This window comes from Mesocricetus auratus, unplaced genomic scaffold (assembly GCF_017639785.1).
Source record: "Mesocricetus auratus isolate SY011 unplaced genomic scaffold, BCM_Maur_2.0 Super-Scaffold_100676, whole genome shotgun sequence".
Taxonomy (NCBI): Eukaryota; Metazoa; Chordata; class Mammalia; order Rodentia; family Cricetidae; genus Mesocricetus; species Mesocricetus auratus.
Genome location: NW_024429266.1, coordinates 33,239,184 through 33,265,167, shown reverse-complemented (window position 1 = coordinate 33,265,167; position 25,984 = coordinate 33,239,184). Strand labels below are relative to the sequence as shown.

Below are 25,984 nucleotides of genomic sequence, written 5' to 3'. Positions count from 1 at the left end.
GGGTGGGAGAAGCTATCTTTAGTTCTCTTAAGTTTCCACAAGGCTGTGGGGCACCCTCTGATTGGTTGTGTCTGGGTTGCAGCTTTCCAAAGAACTGCTTGCTCAGCTCCAGCCAGTTCCAATAAATTGAAACTAAGGCTTGGTCCTTGATATGGGACATTAGAAACCTGTCATGGCTCTGGTGTAGCTCTCTGACCACCCCTCCCCATCTGTCTGTCTGTCTGTCTGTCTGTCTGTCTGTCTGTCTGTCTGCCTGCCTGCCTGCCTGCCTGCCTGCCTGCCTGCCTGCCTGCCTGCCTGCCTATCTATCTATCTATCTATCTATCTATCTATCTATCTATCTATCTATCTTATAATCTATCAACCATCTCTCTATCTACCTAGCTAGCTATACCCTCTCTATTAGATTAGGGCTTCACCTTTCTGATCTCACCATTAATAACCTCCCAAAGACCCTGTGTCCAAATACCTCCTATGATGGTTATAATGACAATATGACAGGGTCTAGAATAATCTAAAAGATAAAAACATTCAGGCACATCTGTAAAGGAGCTCCTACATTGGGTTAATTGAGGTGGGAATACCCACTCAAAACATGATGGGCACCATCAGGTTGGGGCCCCAGACTGATTGAATATGAGAAAGTGAGATAAGTGTCAGCATTTATTTCTGCTCAGATTGCTCATAGTGGGACCAGCTACCTCACATTCCTGCTACCATACCTCCTCTGCCATGGTGTGCTGTATCTTCAAAAAGTGACTCAAAATATTTTCCTTCTTCATGTTGTTTTCTGAAAGACGTTTTATCACCACAACAAGAAGAGAAACCAATATACCTCCTACTACAGGGTCAAGCTCCAACATATGAACTGGAGAATGGGAAGGAAGGACAATTCAGTTCATCTTTATTGCAGTTCATTTTCCTTCCCAAAACAGACTTTGTGGATACCAGAGTCCCATTACTCTGGTTTGAATCCTCCTTCCACTGTTTAGTCCTTAAATAATTTTTAGCAGATCACTTTAACAATTTGCTTCAGCTTTGCTTTTTGAGGGAATTTCAGCTGTGTGTACACATCATAAGCAATCTATGGCCTTATTAGAACTCTGAAGCCCACCCAAAGGCTTCCCAGTCAACCAGTCTGGGTTGAGGAACAAGAATTTGCATTCCAGGTAAGTTACCTTGTAGTGGTGATGCCACTGTTAGAGTCACCCACACTCAGCGAACCTCTTTCCTATAGGAAAATACTAGCATCTATTTTATGCATTTATCATTGGAATGGTTACATGAGTGTCAGGGCACAGTGTTCAGGGTAGGGGCTGGCTATGCTATTAATAATTGTATATAGTTGGGTGTCATTATTAGTCTCTGCCTGGAAAAATGTTGCCCATTTATCATCACTTACCTTAAACTCCAGTTTTCTGGAGCAGGGCTCTGATATTCCCTGGGAGAATTTTCAGCTCCTTCCTACTGCCTCCTTACTCTATAAATCTTACCAGTACAGTCATAACTTTGCACCTTATATGCACACTTGCATGCTCCACTCGCTGAGCTTTAGGAGGAAACCTCTGTTATTTATATCATTTTTATGGGGGGAGCAGTAGTGATTGGCTTCCCAGTGAATATATGTTGAATGAATGAATGAATGGGTGAGTGAATGAGAAATGAATGGAATGAATGAGAGTACATGCAGGACTGGCTAGACACATACTGACACCATGACTGTCATTTAGATTTCACCTAAATTCTAGCTTGAGATTTCCCCTTTTAAACTATGCCAATACATAGACCTGTTCTTAGACCAACCAATGCAGAATCCTCATGCCCAGTGCGTGAGCACCAGAAGTATCAAAGTTCCTTAGGTGACTTTAAAATGTATGTGTGAGGGAATACTGAGCTAGGGAAATGCAATCCACTAAAATGTGCGTCCCATTCAACTTTTATCAGTTGTCTGCTCTTGACCATGAATTTGTTTCTCTTATCCCACTATAAATTGCCAGCTTTGAGCAGCTTTGAAAAGGGGTAAATAGAGAAATTAGCATTTGTAGAGCACTTTACAGTTTTCAAAGCACTTTCATACTCAGTGTGTCATCAAAATCTTAAAATAACCCAGTGAGGAAGGTATCATTCTTTACAGATGCTGGGAGGCAACAGCTCAGAGAGGGGTTCCACCCAGCCCTTTTAAAAGAAGCAACAAATCAGCAAAATGCCATCTGCCAGGTTTTTGTGCTCCTGGCCTCTCTGTTGTTGACAATGCTACCTACAGGCCTTGGATGCTCTTCTAGGTATGTGGGCCCTGGGTATTTTCCTCCACTTGACTCTCGGCATGTCTGGCTTCATGGCTGGTCAATGACTTCTGTTTTGCCCTTTGGCATTCAAGATTGGCTTGGCTCTTTGCCAGCTGCTTTTCAGGAACCGAATCTCTCCTGCCTTGTGGGTGTTGGTGTTGGTTTGATTTCATTTAAGCTTAGAGGAATTAAATTACTTGCTTACAGCCACAGCCCCAGTGAATGGCAGAGCTGGGATTGAGACACAGATGGAGAAAGAAACAACACAAGGGGATCTAATGCTTTGAGACAAAGTGGGTGCAGAAGAGAAAGACAGATGCTGGAAAGGAAAGGTGAGCAAAGGGGCCACATAATCAGAAATGGTACTTTAGCAAATGGTCCAGAATTGGAATATCCAAAAGGAAAATTGTGCCTCAAAGAGTCCCACAGGTACACTGTTTTATTCTAGGGTGAAGGCAAAGACTGATGATACTTTCAGAAGTGCCCCCAAAGCCAGGAGCCTTTTCCTGTAAATACAATTAATGACAGAAAATATTTGTCCTTTGAGGGAAAATTTAAATTTAGAAAAAGAGTTGTTTGGGACCAAGCACGATGAGTATGTAAGGGGACAGGGAAGATGGAAAGGGCTTTTTTTAGGAAAGCCCTGGCCTGTTCTGTCCTTAGGGGATCTGAGTATAGCATTTGAATATTGTATATCTATAGACCTGTCTATATTTCTTACCATATAGTATATTATCAATTGATGCTCGATGAAACAACTTGTTGAATAAGTAGAAACAGTTTTTGTGATGCCCACAAGGTGAAATCTTAAAAACAAACATTAAAAATGTTTAAAACAAAATTTGAAAGTTTTATGAGAGTGTCAAGTCCTTCACCAGCAATAGAAGGTATTACAGGCCATGTGTTACTGGGCATTGCAAAGCATGATGTGTGTAATTTGCACGCATGCATACATATTCACCTGACACAAATACATACAGCATTGTCATTTTATACTTCTATGTTTTTGTCCATATATAAGTATATATATGTACATATATATATGCAATGCTTAAATTGTAAAGAAAGAGAATTAAATCTTCTTAGTCATGGGTAGTTGTTCAGGAAAAAGAGAATAATGAAGGCTTATTAAAATCAAAAAGGTGACATCAGGAGATTAGATGCGCTGAGTGGTTAGATACAAGGTTTTGCCTGCAAGTTACAAATGCATCTCATCCCTATTACTGACACTAAGCAGATGAGTGATTCTTGTCTTTTTTAGTAATCTCTTCCATTAAAGCCAAATGTATCCTTTTGAGGCTGAATCTAGGATATCACACAGTGCTAGATCTAGACTTGGGGTCTCAGAAACACCTTATTGGAGAAAAGAACATGTTTATCTATTTCCCCTTTGAATTGTAGGTGAAAAAAGTAAAAGTGAAATATCCTACTTGTAAGAGGAACTTGGACTAATAATGTTGCATAAAAAATATTTTAGGGTATTGAATGAAATAGAAAATGTGCTTTTCTACATCTTACTTAAAATGATTTGGGGGAAAACACACACACACACAATAAAAATAAACTTCTGCTCTTTTACATGGAATAATGATAAAGGATAGACTGTCAGTGTTATTGCCTTCTGCATTGTACAGATGATTATATATATAACATCTTGCAAGCATCCTTACCATCTTCTTCAAGCATCAACATTTTTTTCTAGTCTTAATTCCAATGTATCCATGGTAATAGGAGCAGGTAAAAGTTTGTAGACTTGGCCTGGGACACAAGAGATAGGTTCTAGTTGCAACTTTCACAAATAATTAACTGTATAGACCTGAGTGAGTCATTCCTCTAGGCAAATTACTCTCTGAACATCAGTTCAATAAAATGAAGATGAGTGAAAGGAGTAGATGATGATTGGGTCCCTGTCTGACACCCATGGGCCGTATGGATACAGTTTCACCATGTGATGGGAAAGACAAACGTAAAAGCCCACAGTGGTCTTTGTTGTGAGGCTCTCTAGTCTTAGTAAGGGTACCTGTTGGACACAAAAGACTGTTCTTTTGAGCTCTGACTGATGGAAGCTTTTGTTAGCATGACTCAGGTTCAGAAGAGGGCACATATTTATTTCCTTCTTTACATTAGGAGAGACAAATAAAAATTATATTGAATGGCCCAACAAGGGGAAACTAAGAATTTCATGCAAGTATATGATTCCTGAAGGTTCTTCTAATTGAATTACTACAGATGCCTGTTGGGCATTCCTGGCCACGTCCCCTGTAATTCCATTAGTATTACCTCTGTGTATACTATAAATACCATTAACATAAGGCCGATATTTGCTTTCAATAAGATAACACAGATGATTCTGTCTAATTGTCTCTCTAATCCCTCCCCCTCACAGACTGGGAAATGGCTTGAAATTGCTCAAATCCAGTCATTTATTACTGCTGATCAAAACTGCTTTGGAAACATGACAGTGCTACTGGGGAGATTCAGGCACTTTTTCTCAACCATGCTATGGTTCTGGCTTCAGTCTATGAGGTTGGTAACATGAATCAATGGTATTAAAATCTACATCACTTAAATAGAAGAAAGTAGACAAAGAAAACCCAACCGTTTCTTACAGTCCTACAGATGGAACATATTATGCTTCACATCCCAGGAAATTACTACCAACAAGCCCTCTCTACCCATGTAGGTAGCAGTCTGTTCTTGTTGGGCATTCCAGTGCAATAGACTCACCTTTCAGTTCATGCAACCTGGCTCCTATCTTTAGTTATTCAGTCTTGAATATTTCTAAATCTAGTTGTTTGTTTTTCAGGGTATTTCCTGATCTACTTTATGCTTTGAATTACTTGATAACTCATTCATCCTTGCATATAGGCTGAGCAGGGTAAACCCTGATCTATTTTACCCTTGTTCATTGCTACAATGAAGGCACGAGTGAAATAATTTTTAAGTGTTCCTCAAATTCCATTTACTCATGTTCTCATACACCACTATAAATAAACCAAAGTTGAACGTAAGGTCTGGCTATTGGTCAATGATAGTAATAAAAGTTGAATCTCAGTTGTGTGAGGGATATGAGTGATGTTATTAATAAGACTAGAACTAATACAGGTTCTTTTCCTTTCCAGAAACCAATACATACACACAGGAAATGCAGCAATGTGGGTGAGAAGGGATAAGTTAGACTGAGTTTGGGAGCAGAAAGCTTTCACAGTTGGTCTCTCTAGTGTCACCTTTATTTCTGCAAATAATTTCCTTTCCAGACAATACAGAATTGCAAAGTACATTCATCCACCACAGAAAAATCTATTCATCTACATAGAAGTGGACCTCCACCTATACATTGAAAAGTGTGTGTGAGCTGCCAACTAAAGAGCCTATGTTCCTTGCCTACACTACAAAAAGGCATCTTATAGGAATTTCATATCAGAACAGTCTTAACATTAGGAGTTTGATGAAGATTCTGTAGATTCACAGACAGGAAGTAATAAGAGGAAATGAAGTTTGCAGGAGACTTCAATTATGTCTGCTCATAGTGGAGCAATTATTGGCATAATCGCTCCATTGTGAATATGAACTCCACGCTCAAGAGTTGTTTCCCATTATTTTCATTACTCCAATTGATTGATGCCACTTTAAAACCTATTTGAAAGAAATATGGTCTTTCAATGCAATCTTTTATTCTTTTATGTAAGGTGAAAGCATGATATGTATTATGGAAAATTCAAGAGGAATGGCATATTTAATGTGTATAACACAGAAAGTAATTTGATATTTGTAAATAGATCTGATCATTGAGCATAGACAGCTTCAAATGTGAGGCTGAAAAATTTCAAGGTTTGCTGTATCCAGTGTGGTTGTTTTGTGTATCCATGGGAGGTAAAAGATACAAGAATCATACAATCAAGATTTGGAAATGGCCTGAGAACCCACTTAATCCTATGGTGCTATTGTGATTTTTTTCATCCTCATATTTCCAAGTATTTTATGTAGTTGTAAATAATACATTCCCCAGAGGACTAGAAGTAAAGGGCAGAGTTAGTCACTAAAAAGCCATCTCAACCCAAACCTGGTGAACCTTTGAAAATTCATCCCAGGAATGGTCTTTGGGAAAATTATTGCTTATTCCATCAGGACACAAGTTTTGGTATGGCCTTTTAGCATCAGGACTTGGGGGTTTGTAAAATAATGTTCAGTGTACACAGCAATGCTTTCCTGAGTAGGACAATGGTTTCTATGACATTCCCAGAGCCTCATGAAGGTGCTGAAGTAATTCTCTTAGTTGAGAAGGAGATGATGAGCTTTAATGCATTCATTTAAGAAGCTATACTAAGAACAACTAGCATGTACGAGCCAGGCAACAATGTGATGGACAGAATTACTCCACTTAACCCTTTCTATAACACACAAGGAAAACAGGATGCGCTTTCAGTCTATTAAAATAAGTCAGCCATGATTGCAGAGCTAGGGGAGTTCAGGTCTGAAACCAAGCTATTTGACCTTAGAGTCTGTTCCTATTAACTGTAGCTTATCATCTATCCCTGTGTCTAGATTCACGTGGCATTCTGAGACCCCAAAGTTTGCTTCATTTGAAATGAAGGACCACCAGAGAAGATGAACCAACAGAAGAGTCAACTCTGCCTATAACTGCTTTAAATGGGGATCTCCATGATTTTCCTTACCAACTCCCACCAGGGGAGAAAGGAAAGGAACGAGCTAGAGCCTGCCAACCTTGGCAGATGGTATGTAGGCTGTTTTGGAGACGGGAAGAGGGAGATTTTTTGCTGGCTGACAAAGAACAAGAGAGAGATGGGAGAGAACTGTGATACAAGCAGAAAGAGCTGCTCTTGAAATATATGTGGAAGAGAAAAAGAATGAGGGACAGAAACTGTTCTAGGCGACAGATGGGTAAATAGACTTGAAAAGACATTTTCTAAATGTCACACCACTTCAGTCTAGTGAGGAAAAGTGAGTGAAGAAAGTCACAACCAGAAAGGAGAGGAACAAAATCCCATAGTTTGGGTTTTGCAGCTTGTCAATAGAAAGGTCCGAGAGATGTTTAACGGGTGGAGTTGGGGACTATACAGAGTTTCTCAAGGAAACCTGCCCTGCCATGCTAGTTTGGAGGCAACCTAGTAAAATACAAGGAGTGGGGACATTCTGAGGAAGCTTCAGCTTTACCAAGCCCTATCCATTGTCAGCTGAGTTCCAAGAAAGAGGATAATAAGGTATGATGGGATTTCTACTCAGTGGGATCTCATCAGTGTAACATGTGTTACCAAGCTCTAAGGACCCTCCCAAATCTCATCCGAGACCACACTAGTGATATGATGAGTGTCCTACATAGTATTCTCTTTTCTTTTTCCCTCACAAGCCTATCTTAAATTATTTATGCACATGACTTAATGTTAAGATGGTTTATTCATGAGTTTGCCTTAGGAGACAGGAGATAGACAACCTACTTTTGTGAGGGTCTCTCTAGAGAGTGACAGATGCACAATGTGCTACTCCATCAGGCACTTTTAGGACAAAACATCTCAATGTAGAGAGGCCTCTGTTTAAAATAATGATCAATGTTTCCTAGTTCCCAAGTGGAGAAGCATTTATATTGAAGTGACTGCTGGAGGTAAAAGATCAAAAGATTCCTCAGCATCAGACAGGGCAGGTCTGTGTGCAGGAGGAACAATTAGTATCTCTGATTGTCCCGATCCATAACTAGCCTGAAGGCAATTTTCCATCCTACAGACAATTTGCCACTGTTGACCATGATTTTTCTCTAGAGGAGCATGCCAGCCAAATGAATCATTCTGCCACCATCCTGTGACAGTCAAGGCACATGGGCTTGGCTAGAGGAGTGGTACTCTGGAATCGATGCTGGGATGTTGGTACTGACAGAGTCAGTGACCTCAAGGGCCTTGTTGATAAACAGGGCTAAGCTTTCAGTTGACTGACTAGTAAAATGTTTTTGATTGTATCAATTTAAAAAATCCAAATTTTCCTCCTTATTAGCTTCTTTCCTAGTAGTCTTCCATTATTTCTTTGGATTTGAGGTCAAATCTATATAGAACTATGGTTTTCTTTAAAGCCAAGTATCATCTGCAATTTAGAACTACATGAAGGCACCTGAAATGGTTTGTCAGCGTTAGGTCTGTATAGGAAGACAGTTTGTGTCTCTCCCTCACCTTTCCACATTTTCCCTTCTTCATTTCTGGAACTGAAGATTTCACTAAAGTTAGTGTGCCCTTTGACGTGGTTTAGCTTCATTGAGATTATCAAGCAAGCACAACCTGAAGAAGGTGTTTTGTAAAAGCATGTGTGAACAGGATACATTTTACTCAAAATGGATAGACTATAGTTTTTGCTTTTAAGTAATAACTTCCAAGAAAGATAGGTTGAATTATTTCCTGCAAACAATGTAGTATGATGTTTTACTCTTTTGGCTTTTGTGGAGCTCACCACCCAGCTCCCAAATAAATCACACACAGAAGCTTTTCCTTAGTTATGAATGGCCGGCCTTAGCTTGGCTTGTTTCTTGACAGCTGTTCTTAACTTAAATTATCCCACCTATATTTGGCCTCAGGCCTTTTATCATTCTCTATTCCTATACACCTTTTGTTTCCTTCTTACTACATGTCTGGATGTGTAGCTGGGTGGCTGGGTGACTGGCCCCTGAAGTCCTTCTCCTTCCTCTTTAGTTACTAGATCCTTTTTTTCCCCAGAGTTCTCCTCCTACTTATTCTCTTTGCCCATCAGCCCCATCTATTTTCTCTCATGCCTCACAATTGGCTGTTCAACTCTTTATTACACCACCAGGTGTTTTAGACAGACACAGTGACACAGCTTCACAGAGTTAAGCAAATGCAGCATAAACAAAAGTAACACACCTAAAAAATATTCCCCAACGAAACAATGAGTGTGCTCTTAACCTACACACAGCACCACATCAGGAGCTCTATGACTGGACAGGAATGGAAGATGCAATGCACACTTTAAGCTAGTGAGATAGAAGGAGAGAACTTCAGAAGTTAAGAGGCAGTACATGAGAGAAATAGAATTCACAGACTGTCATCAGGCAGCCATTAGACAAAATCCACTAATTTTCTGCTTTGTGGAAATTCAGGTATCCAAATGGCTTGATTTCAAAACTTCTAGTCTTCAGACAAATGTCACCTCATTGAGAACCAACATGACTATGGTAGAATCTTGCAGTCATCTTTGGAGCAGCAATCTTTTTGGCTATGTTGTTACCATAGACTCTATTGCCTTCTAACAAAAGTAACAACAAAGTTTATGTATTACATTTTCTGCTTATTGTCTGTTTTCCTACCACCATTAAAATAGAAGCTTCAACATGGCAGAAGTTTAATTTTCATCTGCTTTGTTCATACCTATTTTCCTAGCTCCTGGAGCCTCACAGGAACTTAGTATGTATTCGTTGTTTTCATTATATAAATCTGGATTGAACAATATAGAATGAATAGGGATATAGAGCTGAATAAGTCATGGTACTTTCTGTAAGGAACTTAGCAAATGATGCTAACTGCAAAGTCAATAATAACCACAAGGGTCATAGTTATTATTAGACAAACAGGAGCCAGTCACTGTTCTTCACTTGCCCCACCATCTAATTTAATTTTCACAATAACCCTCAGAAGATGTTATATCCACTTTATTAATGAGAAAATGGAGTCTAATAATATGTCCATATATTATTGATTCCAAGTATTGTATATTCCATACACATATGTAATATATAATATATATGATATATACTATTGTCCCAGGTAACAGAATGATAGTACTTTGTTGAAACTTCAGCCTAAGACTATTACTCTAGGATTCATGGACTAATTTTTAACCTTTTTAATTATTTGACCAAACATATATTAAAATCTCAAAATGATTCTGCCAATCCCTAAGTATCCATCACTCAGCTGCAACCAACAGTGACAAATCCATAGCTCTCCCAGTACAGAGTCCCCAGTCTTCACTACTTACAATGATCAGTTATGGAGAATAGAAAGGGCCATCTTTGGGAGAGGTTGGGGAGCTCTGGTGAGGCGGAAGTCTCTTTTCTCTTTTTTTTTTTTTTTTTTGGTAAGTTGAAGCTTCATGTTTCGCAATGAAGCTGAGAGGAACTACAGGTTCTGTCCTCGCTGTGTTTGACCTGGCATTCAGCATGTGGAAGGGAATTTTTATCCAAAGGAAAACAGAATTATAACTCATCTGGGTAAATGTGCTTGTTTAATTTAAGTCAGAAGAAGTTTCTGCTTGGTTTCTTCAATGCCAGGGAGCATGGGGACAAAAGAAACAAGTTCACAGTTGGGGGACAAAGCAACAGAGATAAGATCCCATGTCTCTAGTTGGGCTTTAGGAGTTGATAGTTGATGGTAGGTCAGTCAAGTGGTTGTGCTGTAAACATTTAAAGTGTGGATTCAACATATCCTGGAGTGTGAAGCTGTTGACATGGAGGAACCATATAACTTGGGTATAACCATGGCGTGCTTAGAAGGCTGGTTTCTAAAGACTCAAGAATAACCATTGAAACCTTTCCCTGAAGCCCCACCATTGGAAAGTCATCTCTATTTCCCATGCAAGAATACCTCCTGAAGTGTCTGAGAATGTAGTTGGTAACAAGAGCCAGGTTACTGTTGTTTTTATCAAAGTCTCAGCAGGATGCCCAGATAGTCAACCCAGTTTGGGATTTCATAGGCACAATATTCTGAATCTAATTGCTCTTCTTGAATCAATCATCTTTGTTAGGTGGTTTTACAGACCATATCTTGTGTTTAAGTATAGCAAAATATTTTGGAGGTTTTGATGGGCATTATAATAATTTCTATGACAAATTAAGGGACATGATCACAGGTTTTCACCTACAGACAACTGTCCAGAAGTATTGAAGCGTCATAGTTCCTGGACAAGTTATATGTACCAGGACCTGTCACATTCCTTGCTGGCCATAATTTCCAGGACCTTGCTTTTGGAAAAGCTACCTGATAAAGCAGTTAACAGGATAGGCTTTCCAGAGAGAACTCCCCACGTTCAAGTCCCACTGTGCCTTTTGGTAAATTCATGATCATTAGCATATTATTAACCTTTCAGTGTCTTAGCTTCCTCTCAGTGAAATGGGGATAATAAAAGAGTCTGACTCATAAGGCTGTTCTGAGAATAAAACAAGTTAATACATAATTAAAAAGAGAGAATAGTGCCTGTAAATATCAAATGCTTAACAAATCATGGCTGCTTTCACAAACACTATTCCAGACTATAGGCTATCCTCCATTGCTAGTGACTCTCCCAAGTCACACTCCCTCCTTAAAGTAATTGTAGTAGCACAATTGACTTGCAATGCCACTCTTATCCTGTAGGAGTTCCATACTCCCTATGGGCAATACTTTCCATATCAAATTCCTCAACATTTAAGAGGTGTCTGGCAATAAACTAAATGAAAGTTTTGAGATATAAATGCATGTATACACATATGTATGAAACACTTAGTTAAGCATGTCCCTTTCTCGTGAACATCAAACCTCTGAGTGTGTCTGAGGAATGGTTGTTTGGGAGACAGTGATGTTCCTCTACCTTTCCTAACAATAGCCCCCTTTTTCCTATATGACACCTATTAACCAACAGAGGGACACTCAGTCTACTAACCGGAATCTGGTACAATGTTATTCAGCTAGTCTAAAACAGTGCTTTTCAATGTGTAGTCTTTGCATCATGTGCGTGTTAAAATGTGGCTTTCTGCATTTCACGTAAGACCTACAGAATCAGAGTCCTTGGAGAAGGCACAGGAGATGCTGCATTTTAATAAGCTCCCTGGGTGCACATTAAAATTTGAGAGCCACTGCCTTACAGGAAAACCTTCCCAATTTTTACACTTCTATAAATTTGAAGTACTGAATATTGAATACCTTCCATAGAAAGGATGCCTGATGGCTTTGCACATGTCACACTTTCATGAAAATGGGTGTGGTGAAGTAAATAATGGGATTTGTGCAGTTTTTGTTTTGTTCCGTTAATTTTGTAAATAAAGAAGTCTTCCAAGTGTCTGATATTGTGCCAGGAAGGAAGAACTAAACTGATAGACAAACCTCAACTCCTGCCTTCCAAGCGCCTTTGTCTGTAGTTAAGAAGGGAGGCAGCACGTTGCTTAGCTCCTCCCTTTCCTACCACTGTGGGGTATTGACTGGAGTCACCTTCATGGTCAGGTTCACCAGGGGACAAGGCTGGAAGGCAAAATGCATCCGGAAAAATCTCTCTTCTACTTGGTCTAGTCATAAATGGACTATCAAGACACTGGCTTTGTTTGTTTTATGATATCCTGGGGGGGGGGAGTGCAGTGCAGGACCAGAATGAAGAGTCAGTCAAGGCAAAGGATGAGAATTAAGGGCAAAAAACAAAACATAGAACAGACTGCTGACTCTGTTCAGTTTAAGGTGAGAAGTAACAGGCTCAGAATGTTAAACTGCTGAGTCCCCAAGGCCTGACCAGAAACCTCTAAACTCTTTGCCTTTTTTTTTTCCTGCACACACTAATTAAATCATGTCTTGAAATGTATAAAAATGAAATAAATAAAATAAAATGCTTCCAGTTCAGAAGACCACATTAAATGACTGACACAGATTTATGTAGAACTACTTACAGGAGGACCACAGAGCACATTTAATGTCATGTCTAGGAGTCAAACACTGGACATGTTTCCAACAAGAAAAATGGCCAGAAAAAGTGAGAAACCCAAGTCAGGGGTTTTAACCAAATCCTTATCCCTTTCATCATTTGTACCCTTTTCTAACTTAATGAACTGTTTAATTTCTGGCACATAAAACTTGCTATGTAGGTAGCTTGCTCTCCCTTTTCGGTTCATGAACACAGTTTCTGTGTTCCACTCTTGGTAGACGGTATTTTTATAACCAAATCTCTGACGCAAGCACCTGAGGCCACTGTGAGTCCATTTTCTGTGTCCCTCTTCACTGTTACACAGGGTAGGTTTTCCATAAACTAAGAATGTAACCAATGAAAGCCCTGCCGGATATCCTGGCCCCGAGTACTTCTGCTGTTTGCCTGAGCAAAATCTATCATTACTCTATATGCATATGGCATGTGTCAACTCTTTTAAAATTAGCCAATTTTCCTAAGCATAAAAATGGATTTTTGTCATATCACATGAACCGTATATCACAAAACAAACCAGGTTTTGTTATAGCTTTTTTTCTTTCCAAATGCATTAAGTCTTTCTAACTCACTGCCAAATCCATTTCACTCACTGCACTTGTGAGATACATTTAAAGAAACCAAGCAGAGGGCAAAAAAAATCTCATACAGTGCTATCATCTGGAAAGAAATCCAGTTCATTACCAAACCAACCACGCCTCGGAGGCTGGACTGCTGGGGAATCTTCTAAGTGATCAATAAATACAGCATTTGCATGCTGCTCTGCACTGGGAGCTTAAGATAGGGGGGAAATCATAAAAATAAAACTAAGATTAGCAACAGAACTGTCACAGTGTGGGCATTCTTCAAACACTAGACATTATAGGTAGTAATTCTGCAATATTTCATGCCCCAAGCAATCCTGAGCTGTGAATTTGGCTACATCCGTTTTATACTTGCCCACACTGGACAAGTATAAAATGATCATTCCCTAACAGAGGCTGCCAAAGATATGCGCTCCAGTTAGTGGTACCTGAGCCTCTCCTCTCAATGACTAAGATCCTTCCTGTGAGTGAATGAAAACTCTTCAAGCATCGAGTCTTTTGTATGAACACACCACCAGCAGTGCCAGCTCTTGTACTCGAGCTTTCTTCTTCTGATGAGGGTTATGCAGACAGGTGCTATCTTTAAGGAGCGTGCATTGGAGAAAGCCTCTGTTGAACAATCCTATGCAAACGTCTGTAGAATGCCCTTGAATATTGTTAGAAGTGGCAACTGTCTGTTCTGTACATTTTGAGGGGCTTGCAATACTTCTGAAAGGGAGAAGACATGGGTCTTTCACTTGGATTAAAATCTGTAAATTTCTCACTTGAAATGCTCCAGTGTTAATTGGGAGGGCAGCACATTAAGCCATTATTAGTGATTAATGCTTCAGTACAAATGAGTTGATCAGGATACTGTGAGGTGTGAAGGGACCCTAGGGAAGTTCCCATCTTGATGGAGGCAGTTGGGAGTTGCTCAGAAGGGGCAACCTCCAGGCTGCGGGGGGGCTGAGAGAGATGTTTCCTGATGAGGCCCGCAGAGAAAGGATCGGACCTAATCTGCTTAGTTCTGCACAGGATTGCTTCTACAAATGTAACCAGCCCACCCCTCTCCTCTATACCTACACACACACACGTGCAGGTACGTGTGCCAGGCTATGCCTTCTGAGCTTGCCAGAAGTGTACTTCTTAAAAGGCCAGCCACACCTCTAGACAAGAACCTTCTCAGCTTGGAAGCCAGGGTCGTGGGGGAGGGGGATGTAACACAGGCTTTTGCCTCTAGGGGTCTCCAGAGCCTTGAGGCTTCGGGAGGATGCTGACCTTAGTCTGTGATTCCTGAATCTCAAATCCCAAAGGGCAAAGCTTGCGGAAGAGGCATGGTGCACAGGAAGCCTCTGGGGACCTATCGCCCACAGGAACGCTGCTCATCACCTGTGCCCGTTTCTTGTCTAACAACATATTTATAGTATGCTAAGAGGCTGGATACTGCGAAGGGGAGGCAGAAATGAGCTGCCCCTGCAGTCAGTCCTTATCTACCGCCTAGATATTTCTAGACCTCAAGGGGATTGCAAGGACTTCTCTAGCTCCTCACCCCACACTCTTGAAGTAACTCAGCTCCCAAGGCTGCAAAGACTGAAACATCACTGGAATCTGTGCTCTCAGCCAGACTACCTCCAGCTCAGGATGTGACACCCAGCACACAGCCCCCAAGTGAGGAATGGAGGTAGATACCCTCAAACCATGACAACCACTGGGCCTTAACCCTGAGCTACAGGACTAAGAAGGGAAAGACCAAGGAAGGGTATCCACAGCATGGGTCTGTGGGGACAGGAATGCCTTGTGAGAGCATAGAAATGAGCATGTTTGTCGCCCGTAAGAAACTTTGAAGTAGGCTAATATTGTTTCCATCCAGTATAGAATCTTTAGGGGTTAGTGACCAAAGTCAGATGCACTAATCCACTCTACCCACCATTAAAATTCCAACACTGCCAGACATGTTAGGTGGTGCCAGGCATACCTTTAATCTCAGCACTTGGGGAAGCAGAGACTTGGGAGGATCTCTTTGAGACCTATCCTGGTCTACATAACAAATTCCAGGCCAGGCCAGCCACAATTACACACTGGGACCCCATCTAGAAACAAACAAAAATTCCAGTTACCATGATTCTCCCTCTGGAGAGATCTCAGATCAGTGTCAAACAACTCTCCTTTCTCGACTGTTCTCATTTTCAAATTGAGAACAGCGAGATGCGCTTCATGGGAGGGGGCGGTGGAATTGAAGGAGATTGCACATGTAGCGTAGTCCTTGTCTGCTACAGTCCCTGGCACACAGCAGGTGTTTATTCATAGACATTGGATTTCATGCATTTTCAATCATTGAGAATAAGAGAGAGCAGTAATTTGTCCTAGTCTCACTGAATGTCAGATATGTGTCTGAGTTGGCAAAGGTCCTACATTTTATGATCAATTTTAATATGTCACCTATTATTTTAAACAAATGGCAAGTCTCGCTTTTTGAAGGATTTCTATGGTGTATGCTTTTCAGTGTGTTTCAAAGAGCCTTTAAAGCTCCAAGGAGGTGCCCTGGGCAGAACTCTTGATAGAGGAAAGAAAGTGTGGGACTCTCTAGCTCCAGGCACCTAGACCTGATCCAGCTAGAGCCTTCCACATGTATTGGTTATGTGTGTTAGGATTCTAGATGAACGTTTGTTAATGAAAATCCTCTGCTTTCCCAAAAGGTTAAAAATCGTGTGTAGTGCAGGAAACCTTTCCTCCAAGCCTAACGATACCCATCTCTAGTTTTGTTTGGAAAGCCTTGATGTTTTGAAAAACTGTAGTGCAGCTGCGTTCAGAAATGGTGCACTAGAAATACTCAGCCTACCTGCACTAATTGTACAGAACATATAAAGCTTTGCATTAGAAACTCTTTGGGTATTTGTCTGGGTTTCTGTTTTGGTTTGTTTTGCCTGCTTTTATACCCACAGTATTCTCATACACCAGCCCTGGTGGCCTGCTCCTAGGAATCTCCGCAGAGTCTGAGAATGCTCTGTCCCACTTATGAGACATCAGCTCAGCTATTTGAGTGGCTCCTCTTACCTTGACCACGTAGGCACCCTTTCCCTATGACATATCCCAGGACAATGATACACTGCAAAGTCTAATGTTGGAGCAAATGGCTTTTGCATCTGATAGATTTGGGGGCAAGTGTGAATTCTGCCTCATCCAAGCTGAGAGGCCTTGCATGGGTTATTTAATCTCTGGGAACTTCAATTGCCTTATCAGTAAACAGAAAATAACCCATTTTAGATGGTTTGTCACATGATTAGATGAGAAAGTGACTGGAAAGCAATAGCTTGGGAGTTGGTACTTGGTACTTATTCTTAGGGGATACCTGAATTTCTTTCCCCAACAGAAGCTGAAGGTAGCACCAGCTCTCGTTGACTATGTCTGGGTTCCAACTTTGCCCTCTGTGGAAACCTGTATCTTTCAAGTGCTCCTATTTGGAGATACAGGAACAGCAGCAACCATTTTCTGAATGCCTATTTTGAGGCAAGTGGTTTGTGAATATTTTTCATTCATTGTCTCAAATACTCAGGAGATGTTATCATTTCCATTTTGTTAGGTAGAAATACTTGTTGCTTCATACAGGTTACATAAACAAGTTGATGAAACACAGCTGGCCAGTAACCAAAACAGGACTGAAGCTGGACTGACCCAGAATCAGGTGGTTTCTCCTCTCCTGATAGCTCTCAGAGCTCCCTAGCATGTTAAGTCAGAAAGCCTGGTACAGTAATTATATCCTGTGGCTGAATGTTAGGCCCTTTGAACTTTATTTTCCTTGGTTCTAGTCTACAAAATAAGAATGGCACTCACTTCATAAGGTAAGAATAAAAATTAAGTGAGATATTACAACCAAAAATGAGACTAGTACATTTTTTTTCTATTTTAAGATGTATCTTAAATATTTATGAACCTGTTCCAACTAAGTTTTATCTGCTCTCCAAATCATTTCTTAAAATTTTAATTATAAAATATCCCCAAGATAAAGATACATAAATATATGGTACAGATGTGTGTGAAGATGGAAATTATGACCAGGCTGCCACTCAGCAATCTGTCAACATCTCATATGCCTTCCCATCTGCATGCCCCTCCTTGACCAAATTCCTATTTCTCCCTCTAGTCCAATTCACTTTTCATCTTGTTAAAAAATAATTTGAGTTTTCCCTTTGCACATACCTCTGGGTTGTCTCCAACCTTTGGTGTGCCTGTCACTTTACTAAGGTTCTGAGTGATACTTGGTTCACAGGAGAGAAGTAGAATAAAGAGTTTCATCAAAGCCATGGTACACATTTGTGTGTGTGTGTGTGTTTGTGTGTGTGTTCATGTGTTGTCTCTTTCAACCCTTATCAAGAGCAGCAAGCCATATACCTTATGAGCCAAGTCTTCACACAAAAGAAAGGAGGAACAAATGGTCTGGTTGATGGGAGGTTGGAAGCATCTGGACTATTCACTACTCCTAGGATTACCTAGACTGATCCAGGGTGAAGGTTGGATCACATAAACTGGAACTTCAGTTATCCTAGTTCCCTCTTTTCATGCCAGATTCACCTCATCCTCAATCCAACTGCATCCCTATCTACCTTTCTGAGGACGAGTCACACCTCAAATGAACTGTTATTAGCTCTTGTAAAAGTCCTTCCCTGAACACTACCCTGGTCATTCTCTCCTATAATGTCCTATTTTCTTCTTTTCCATTTATCACTATCTGAAACTGTCTGATTTGTTTACTTGCTGTATTGTTATTTTTTTTTGAAGACCATACTAAAACCTATGGACTCAGAACCTAAACTTGTGGAATACTGACTCCCAGAAATACTAGCTGTGTGACCTTGGACTTCTGATTTTCTTCTCTCTCTTTTAAACATATTAATTTGTACTTTAATTTATGTGTATGCATGTGTTTGTCTTTGCACATGTGTGTCATGTGTGTGCAAATGCTCAAAGACGCCAGAAGAGGGTGCTAGATTTTTTTGTTGTTTTTTGTTTTGTTTTTGTTTTTGTTTTTACGAGACAGGGTTTCTCTGTATTGTTTTGGAGGCTATCGGTCCAGCCCGGCCTCAAACTCACAGAGATCCACCTGCCTCTGCCTCCCGAGTGCTGGGATTAAAGGTGTGCGCCACCACCGCCCGGCTGAGGGTGCTAGATTCTTTGAAGCTGGAATTACAAGCAGTTGTGAGATACCCAACATGGGTGCTGGGAACAGAGCTCAGATCTTCTGGAAGAGCAGCAGCACTCTTAATCACAGAGTCATATATCCAACCATAGTTGTTTCACATCTCTGAAATTCCAGTTTACCTTATATAAGATGGAGAGAATGAACCTACTGTATAGGCTCACTATGATAAGTTGATGCCTATAAAGTCTTCAGTACAGGGTCTGACACATAAATGATATAAAAGTGTTAACCATTACCAGCAATGCCCATGTGAACCATAATGCCACATTTTCCCCCCAGGATTGATGACAAGGCTTTGGTGACTGCTAGCCTTTGCTCAGTCTCTTACGCTTAGGGATAGTACTTACATTCCAATAAATAATATGCCCCCTGTGTGGAATACTTCCTAAAAACTGTGTCTTAGAACCCCAATCTGAACCCCACTGCTGGAGCCACATAAACAAATTATTACATATTTGTGAATATAGGGAGAGAGACGATCTGAGCAGGAAGTGTAGCAGTATAGAGGAAGAAGCAATTAATTCTGTCCCATGGTCTCAGAGAAGCCTTCACAGAGGAGATACTGTTTACGAAGTCTGGAAGCTCAGGAACCAGCCTCCCTCCCCAGGAAGCAGAGACTAGGGCAGCAGGGGGGACACTGCCAGAAAACACCATGGCACAGTTAAGGGCTGGAGTGTTGGGGCTTCACTGCAGGCTGCAGTGAAAAGGGCTAGAGGACAAATCCACAGGCAAGCTGAGGACCAGCTCACAGAGAACTCTTTTTGTCAGGCTAAGAAATTTGGATTTCATTCTGATGCTCCTGGAGAGCCACAGGAGAATTGCAATGAGAGGAGAGGCGTAATCAAATTTACCATTTTGAAATATCACTCTGGCTGCAAGGAGGAAACAGACCTGGCTAGCCCTCCAGGCAGGAAACAGAGAGAGCAAATGTAGGAAGGCCCAGGCAAGAAGAGAAGAGAGTCTGACTTCAGAGAGTGGAAGAAGGGGTGACAGGAGAATGAGGCTTCCAGAGATCACCAGAGTCACACATTTTGAAGGGTTGCTGATTGATTGGATGTGGGTGGGGAGCAGTGAGAGAAAGGAAAAGGCCAGCATATTTGCCTTATAGTTTTGTTGGTGGTGGTGTTGGTGGTGGTGGTGGTGTGTGTTTGTGTGTGTGTGTGTGCGTGTGTGTGTGTGTGTGTGTGTGTGTGGTGTTGTAGGTACATGTGGTGCATATATGTGAATGTAGGCATATGTAGGCCCATTAGTTCACATGCAGAGACCCAGAACAGGATGTCTAATATCTTCCTGCATTGCTCCCTGCCTTATTGCCTTGAGACAGGGTCTCTCACTCAACCAGAAGCTTGTCAGTTCAGATGGGCTGGCTGGTTTATGAGCCTTTTATCTGCCCATCTCCACTCCCCAATACTGCATTTACAGACACATGTAGCTATGCTGGGTTGGTTTTGGCTGTTTGTTCTTTATGTGGGTGATGGGGATTTGAACTCAGGACCTCAAAGCTGTAAAGCAAGCTCTCTTACTCAACTAAACATCTCCCTAGCCTTTTTTTTTTTTTTGTGAGGCAGTCTTGCTAGCTTTGGCTGTCCTGGAGCTTACTGTGTAAAAGAGGTTGGCCTTGAATTTTCATTGACCCTTCTGCTTCCCTCTCCCCAGTGCCAGGATTACAGATGTGTTCCACTAAGCCAGGTTTCACATTTCTTTATCATGTCTCTGGATATCTGATTGTGTCATTTACTGAAGCAGGTATCTGGGGAAAGAAATGACTACAAGTCTAGTTTGGGATAGTCAAACCATAAAGATATCAATCCAGAGATCTTTAACAGGAAATGGGCATAACATCTCTTGACTGTCTACAATGTACTGGAGCTATACACATTTGGTACTCTGCCCTATTTCACACTGAACAAATGCCTAAGAGAGGGTCACAATTGTGTTTACAGGTGATGAGACAAGGCTGTGAGAGGTATCAATGCCTCTTTTACATGGTTCATATTTAAGAATTGCAAGCAAGACTGAATAAATAACATACAAAGAGAAGAATTAGAAAATAGTCATAAGGGTAATTTGGAGATAGATCATGGAAAACAGAGGAGGGAGGTAATAATTGCCCCCCAGGGGTGTTGTGTTAATCAGGTAAAATATAACTTGGGAAAATTTTTTCATAAATGATAGAAGGCTAAGTAAATATGACAAGTTATAGGCATGTCCAAATCTTATCAATGACTAACAATACAAGCATAAAAATGATGAAGGGATTATGGAATTCCAATCTGTGATTAGCAAATAAAATTTGAACCTTACGTCTTCCCATTTTAATTGCTAGCTTGATAAACAATCTTTAAAAACATAGTGGTGGCTCTTCTTTCTCCCTACTACATGAAACATGTCTGTTATGGAAAATAAAGAGCTCATGGGAGGGAGGTCATATGGTACTAGAGATAAGAGAGAAGGGGACACTTTGGAAGAGAACCCAAAGATGACTCACTCAGTTTTTCTACCACTACAACTTTAAAAGAAAAAGGAAGGAGGAAAAGAAAATGGTGAAAGTATAAGGCCTCTCACAGACTCGCTTTGGGCATGTGAGCTGGGAGCTGCAATGCTTTGCAAAGACTTCCGGTGGGCTGAGTCACAGTTAGCTAGGTCCCTCCTCTAATAAATATAGCCCATGTAAGCTATTTGTGTCCTTTGCTTTTAAATTTCAGAAATACATGACCACAGGCTCCCTCTGGGCTGCTCTTGACCTCTCCCTCCATGTTCTCTTCCTTTTGATGTCTCTGGCTCCTCCTGTCTCAAGCTTTGCCCTTTTTTCCCCATTAACCTGCCACTACTCTGCAGGGCCTGGCCAGCACAGTCCAAAAGAAATGCAATGCCTGCCACAGATAAATCTAACTTTCTGGTACCTATCTTAAAAACTAAAGAAAGAAATGAACAAAACTAACAGGGTTTTATTTAACCCAGCATATCTGAAATATTAGATCATCTTAACCTAAGATCAGTATAAAACTAGTGATAGTTTTACATTGCTTTCTTTTGTGTATATGGGATGTTTTGTTCTTTGAAACAGGGTCTCCTATGTTCCTTGTAGGCCTCCTTCTTTCTGTATAGTACAGGATGACCTTGAACCTCTGTTCCTCCTGCCTCCACCTACTGAGTAGTAGGGTTAACAGGTGTGTATAGGCATGCATGGTTTCTGTGGTGCCAGGGATGAGAAGCAGGGCTTTGAACAGGCTGGGCAAGCACTATTATCAACTTTATATGACTTTTTAAAGTAAGTCTTTACGTCCCAACTTTCATTTTATGATTCTGTCACACATTTCAAGAACTCCTGAGCTACCTGCATAGTTCTTGGGTAGATTCTGCCTGTAATGGCTCCTCATTTTATCCAGCCCAGAAACCCAGATGTTTAGCATTGCAAGTGAGTTTCAGAAAAATAAATGATGGGACTGTACCAGCCATTGAAGATTGCAGGTTGTCGTGACAGTGTTCTACATTCCTCTGCATAGCAGAGTGACAATTAAAGAAGATCAACCTGTTGAGAGAAGGCCAGTCCACTGCAGTCTTCATAAGTGAGACTTCTGACACTTCCCTCACAAACAGAGCAGGGTTTCCTCCAAAACTATGAACCACACATCAAGTGCCTTGGGCTCTGCCTCAACCTCAAAATGGTAGTGGATGCTTCTACAAGGAAAGAGAGAAGATAACTACACCCAGTCCAGCTACATGTTAATTAGCACAAGGGTGCTGGCAGACACAAGGGTGACAGCAGAGCTAAGGGTAGGACCTTCAAGAGAGTTAAAACGTCTCCTAAGATCAGTGATTGCACTCCTGGGCCAAAGTACCAAAAAGAGACTGGGCTTCTAGAGAATTTCCTTCAGACCTCACAGAAGTTATGGTGTGAATTGTGGCAAATCATTCTCTTCTCACACCCAGTGAAAGCTTTCTGTATTCTAGGAATGGAGTCATTCATGCAGTGACATGCAGCCTGCATGCTGACTCAAACCAAGAGAAGACCAAGATCACTATGAAGCTGGCTCTCTCACAGGATCTATGCTGTTCTTGATCTTTTCCCTGGAAGAGAGACCGACTCCTGGAACAAGTGTGTATGTCTAGCTAGCCAGAATCTTCTTCTGGTAGAGAGCGGCAATCCTTAGACTTCCCTTGGCACTGCCTAGGCTGACATTATGCCTCTCCCCTTCCTTGCACTGCTGAGCAATCACAGTACCTCATGGTACAGCTGCGGGCAGTACCACTCCCCACCCCCTCCTGCCTTTTTGTGGTCTCCTCCTTTGTGACTGCTACAGCATATGTTTTATTAAAAGAGGAAGAGAAGAGGAGACAAGAGGTTATGTACATGGGCATGCTCAAGAATCTTAAGATTGAAAATCTTCTGCTCAATGCTAAATGCCTAAGGGCTTTGGCATTTTGCCGGCTTCCAGTAAACCCCAAGAGGAACATTTGGGTGGAGAAATGGGAAATGGAGGAAAAATCAAAGCTCCCTCTTAAGAGATTCTGATTCTAAACTAAAAGAAGATTTTTCTCATGTTCTGCTGAAATTTGCCTGCTTTCCCCACCATCCTTATTCAAATTTTTGGATATGAAGTAGATGGGCTTTCTGACCTTGAGTAATGTTTTTCTCCTTGTATGTGGATTAGATCTGAGAGTGGATGGAAGGCCAGCTAACGTTTTTTGATGCCTAATGAGATGCCCAGTATTTCAGAACCCTCTGACTGTGTCTTGGACAAACTTCTTCTAGGTCATACATGTTTAATATAATTAACTTAGATATATAGGATTTCCAGATTGCAAAAAAAGTGGCCCCAAAGAACCATGCAATTCATCACATGTCTAGCCTCTTACCTATGCCACGGTGAGTTTCTCTATCAACTGGAACCCTTCATGCCCTCTGCCTACCCCAAAATATCCCACCCCAACTCTCAAAGCTCAATTCTAGTTCTCCTTTCTTGAAATACTGATAGCTCTTATTATCAGTGCAGATCAATGACCAATTAATAAGGTCAGCCTTTTGACTTCTCTTGTATTGAGCTTCTGTTTACAACATACACCATCATATACCTTTGCCCAGATATAGGCCTATTCTCTCAACTCGATTACAGAATCATGGAGGACAAAGTTTCCTAAGGCTTTTGTTCCTCACTACCCTGACACACTACTAGAGAAGGAGCTCTAGATCATACCAGTCTTCCAGCCTCTCAGCATAGTAGAATATAAAGTAATCAAGTCAGGGTCCAATCACGGAGGTGAAACAATGCCTTAAAAGAAGCCCATAGGGACAGAGGCCATGAAGGAGGAGTAAGACCCAGACTCATCCATGACTTTCCTTATTTCTGTGTAACTGAGCTAAGACAGATATCTGTTTGGGGTGCTCTGTTCTCCCTTTTCCAAAAAAGGAGGCTGAAACAATTTAGCTCTGCATCTTAGGGTAACCAAAGACAAATGAGACAATAAGCCATGTGAGGATTAATTAGAGGACTTCTGTAAATCCTCACAGCTCTTTGGAAGGGAGGCCTTTATAAAATGTATGCAAGGACTTATTATTTAAGGGAAAGAATTGAATCTCCAGAAATAACAACACACTGTGCTTGTTTAAACACCAGCCAGGAACCTGAACACTGAGCATTCCAGTGCCCACACAGCATCTCCAGTTCTTTCAGATTACCTCTTGTTTGTGAGTGGAGAGGGATTCTGGAGCATGCTCTCAGAGGGTTAGGTCTTAGGCAGTGCTCCCCAGGTGCTAGCCTGTGCCTTGGGGAAGAGGATCAGGAGGAGTTGATGACGCAGGGATGTTCTTGCCCTCTGGCTTTGCTCAGTAAACAACCTGTCATTTGGAGGCCAGATAGGAACACTCAGAAGGGGATCTTGAGGTACAAGAAGAGAAGATGTTTCTCATCCCGAAAACCAGGCCAACAGAGGAGGATAGGTTTCTTCTGTCCTTCCCAGCTCTTAACTTCCTCACTCTTTCTTGTTTCCACACTGTAGCACACACCACTCCATTATGGGAGAGGAAATCCAGCTCTGTTTTTTCATGAGGAGAGAGGAGTGAGAGTCAAGAGTGCTTCTGTCTTCCCCATGGCTGCAGCCTAGTTGTCAACCCCTTTACAAACCAGCTGCTTCACAGCAGTGAAGACTCTGGTCTGGCCTTTTCTCTCTTACCCTCAAGACAGCATCTGTATTCTGCATCTTTTTGAAACATATCCTTCCTCACAGAAGCAAAGTGTGCACCTTTACCCAGAGTAGGTGGCAGCTCTGATACTGGTAAGAGAGGATCACTGTGGCAGCATTGCTTGGTCATGCTCTCAATGCTACACGGTAACTCAGTCCAGGTGAGAAGGAACTCCAGAAGGTCATGTCACAAACAAAAAGCATGCATACAACTGTGTGAAATCAAGAGGGAAAGCACCAACTCTAGCATCACTTTAGCTGTTGCCTGATGTCATCAGACTGCCCCCCAGGGGATTTAGTAGAATCCTTTAGCTGCCTGGTTAATATTGGCATTGCACATCTTCTAAGAGTATGGATGTGGGGTGAGGAAAGGAAAGGTAAAAACACGTACATGTTTAGGAAAAACCTAGGGGAGAAATACTTGATTAATAGGGTACATTTAATTCTTCTGATTGGCCTAGGCTAACTGTCCCTGTGGAATAAGGTCCAGATCATCTTTTATAATTGTTATTCTCTTAGCATATTTGTTCCTACTCATGGCAACCTGCTCCCAGGACATGGGAAAGCACACATATGGTTCTTTAGAGAGAGGTCTGCTCAATCACATTACAGTGCATCCAGCTGCTTTGTTAGTTAATATTTGGCTTAAGTCTATATACCCTGGATAAATATGTACCATGCGGAAGGACTGCTTGGTGAAGGGAGAACTCCTCTGGAATAGAACAGAGATGCCTAAGTTCATCCTACCACCGGGTAGGAACACTCCAGGCATCCATGGCCTGGGCAGAGGCTCGACAAGCATGCTTAGTGTTTCTATGAGCAGCCAGCTTCCTGTGTACAGCTGTGAACACACACACAAACACACACACACACACACACACACACACACACACACACCCTACAGGCAACATTCAACTGTGTATGAACAGGGAGAACAATCTGATAGATGGTATCAGTAGACCCTTCCTTTCAGCACAGCAATAACCCCCTCCCTTAGTGTCTCCAGTGTACTACTAAGATCAACTCAATCAATTGGGGCTTCTGCTGTAACACTCTGGGGAGACTGTGGGGTTCACTCTTAGGAA

General features: G+C 41.4%; 1 protein-coding gene across 3 annotated transcripts in view; it reads right to left on the bottom strand.

Moving 5' to 3' along the window:
• The window catches only part of Brinp2 (BMP/retinoic acid inducible neural specific 2), a 103,047-nt gene that overhangs the window by 75,713 nt on the left and 1,350 nt on the right, over nucleotides 1–25,984 (bottom strand). The window lies entirely within an intron of this gene.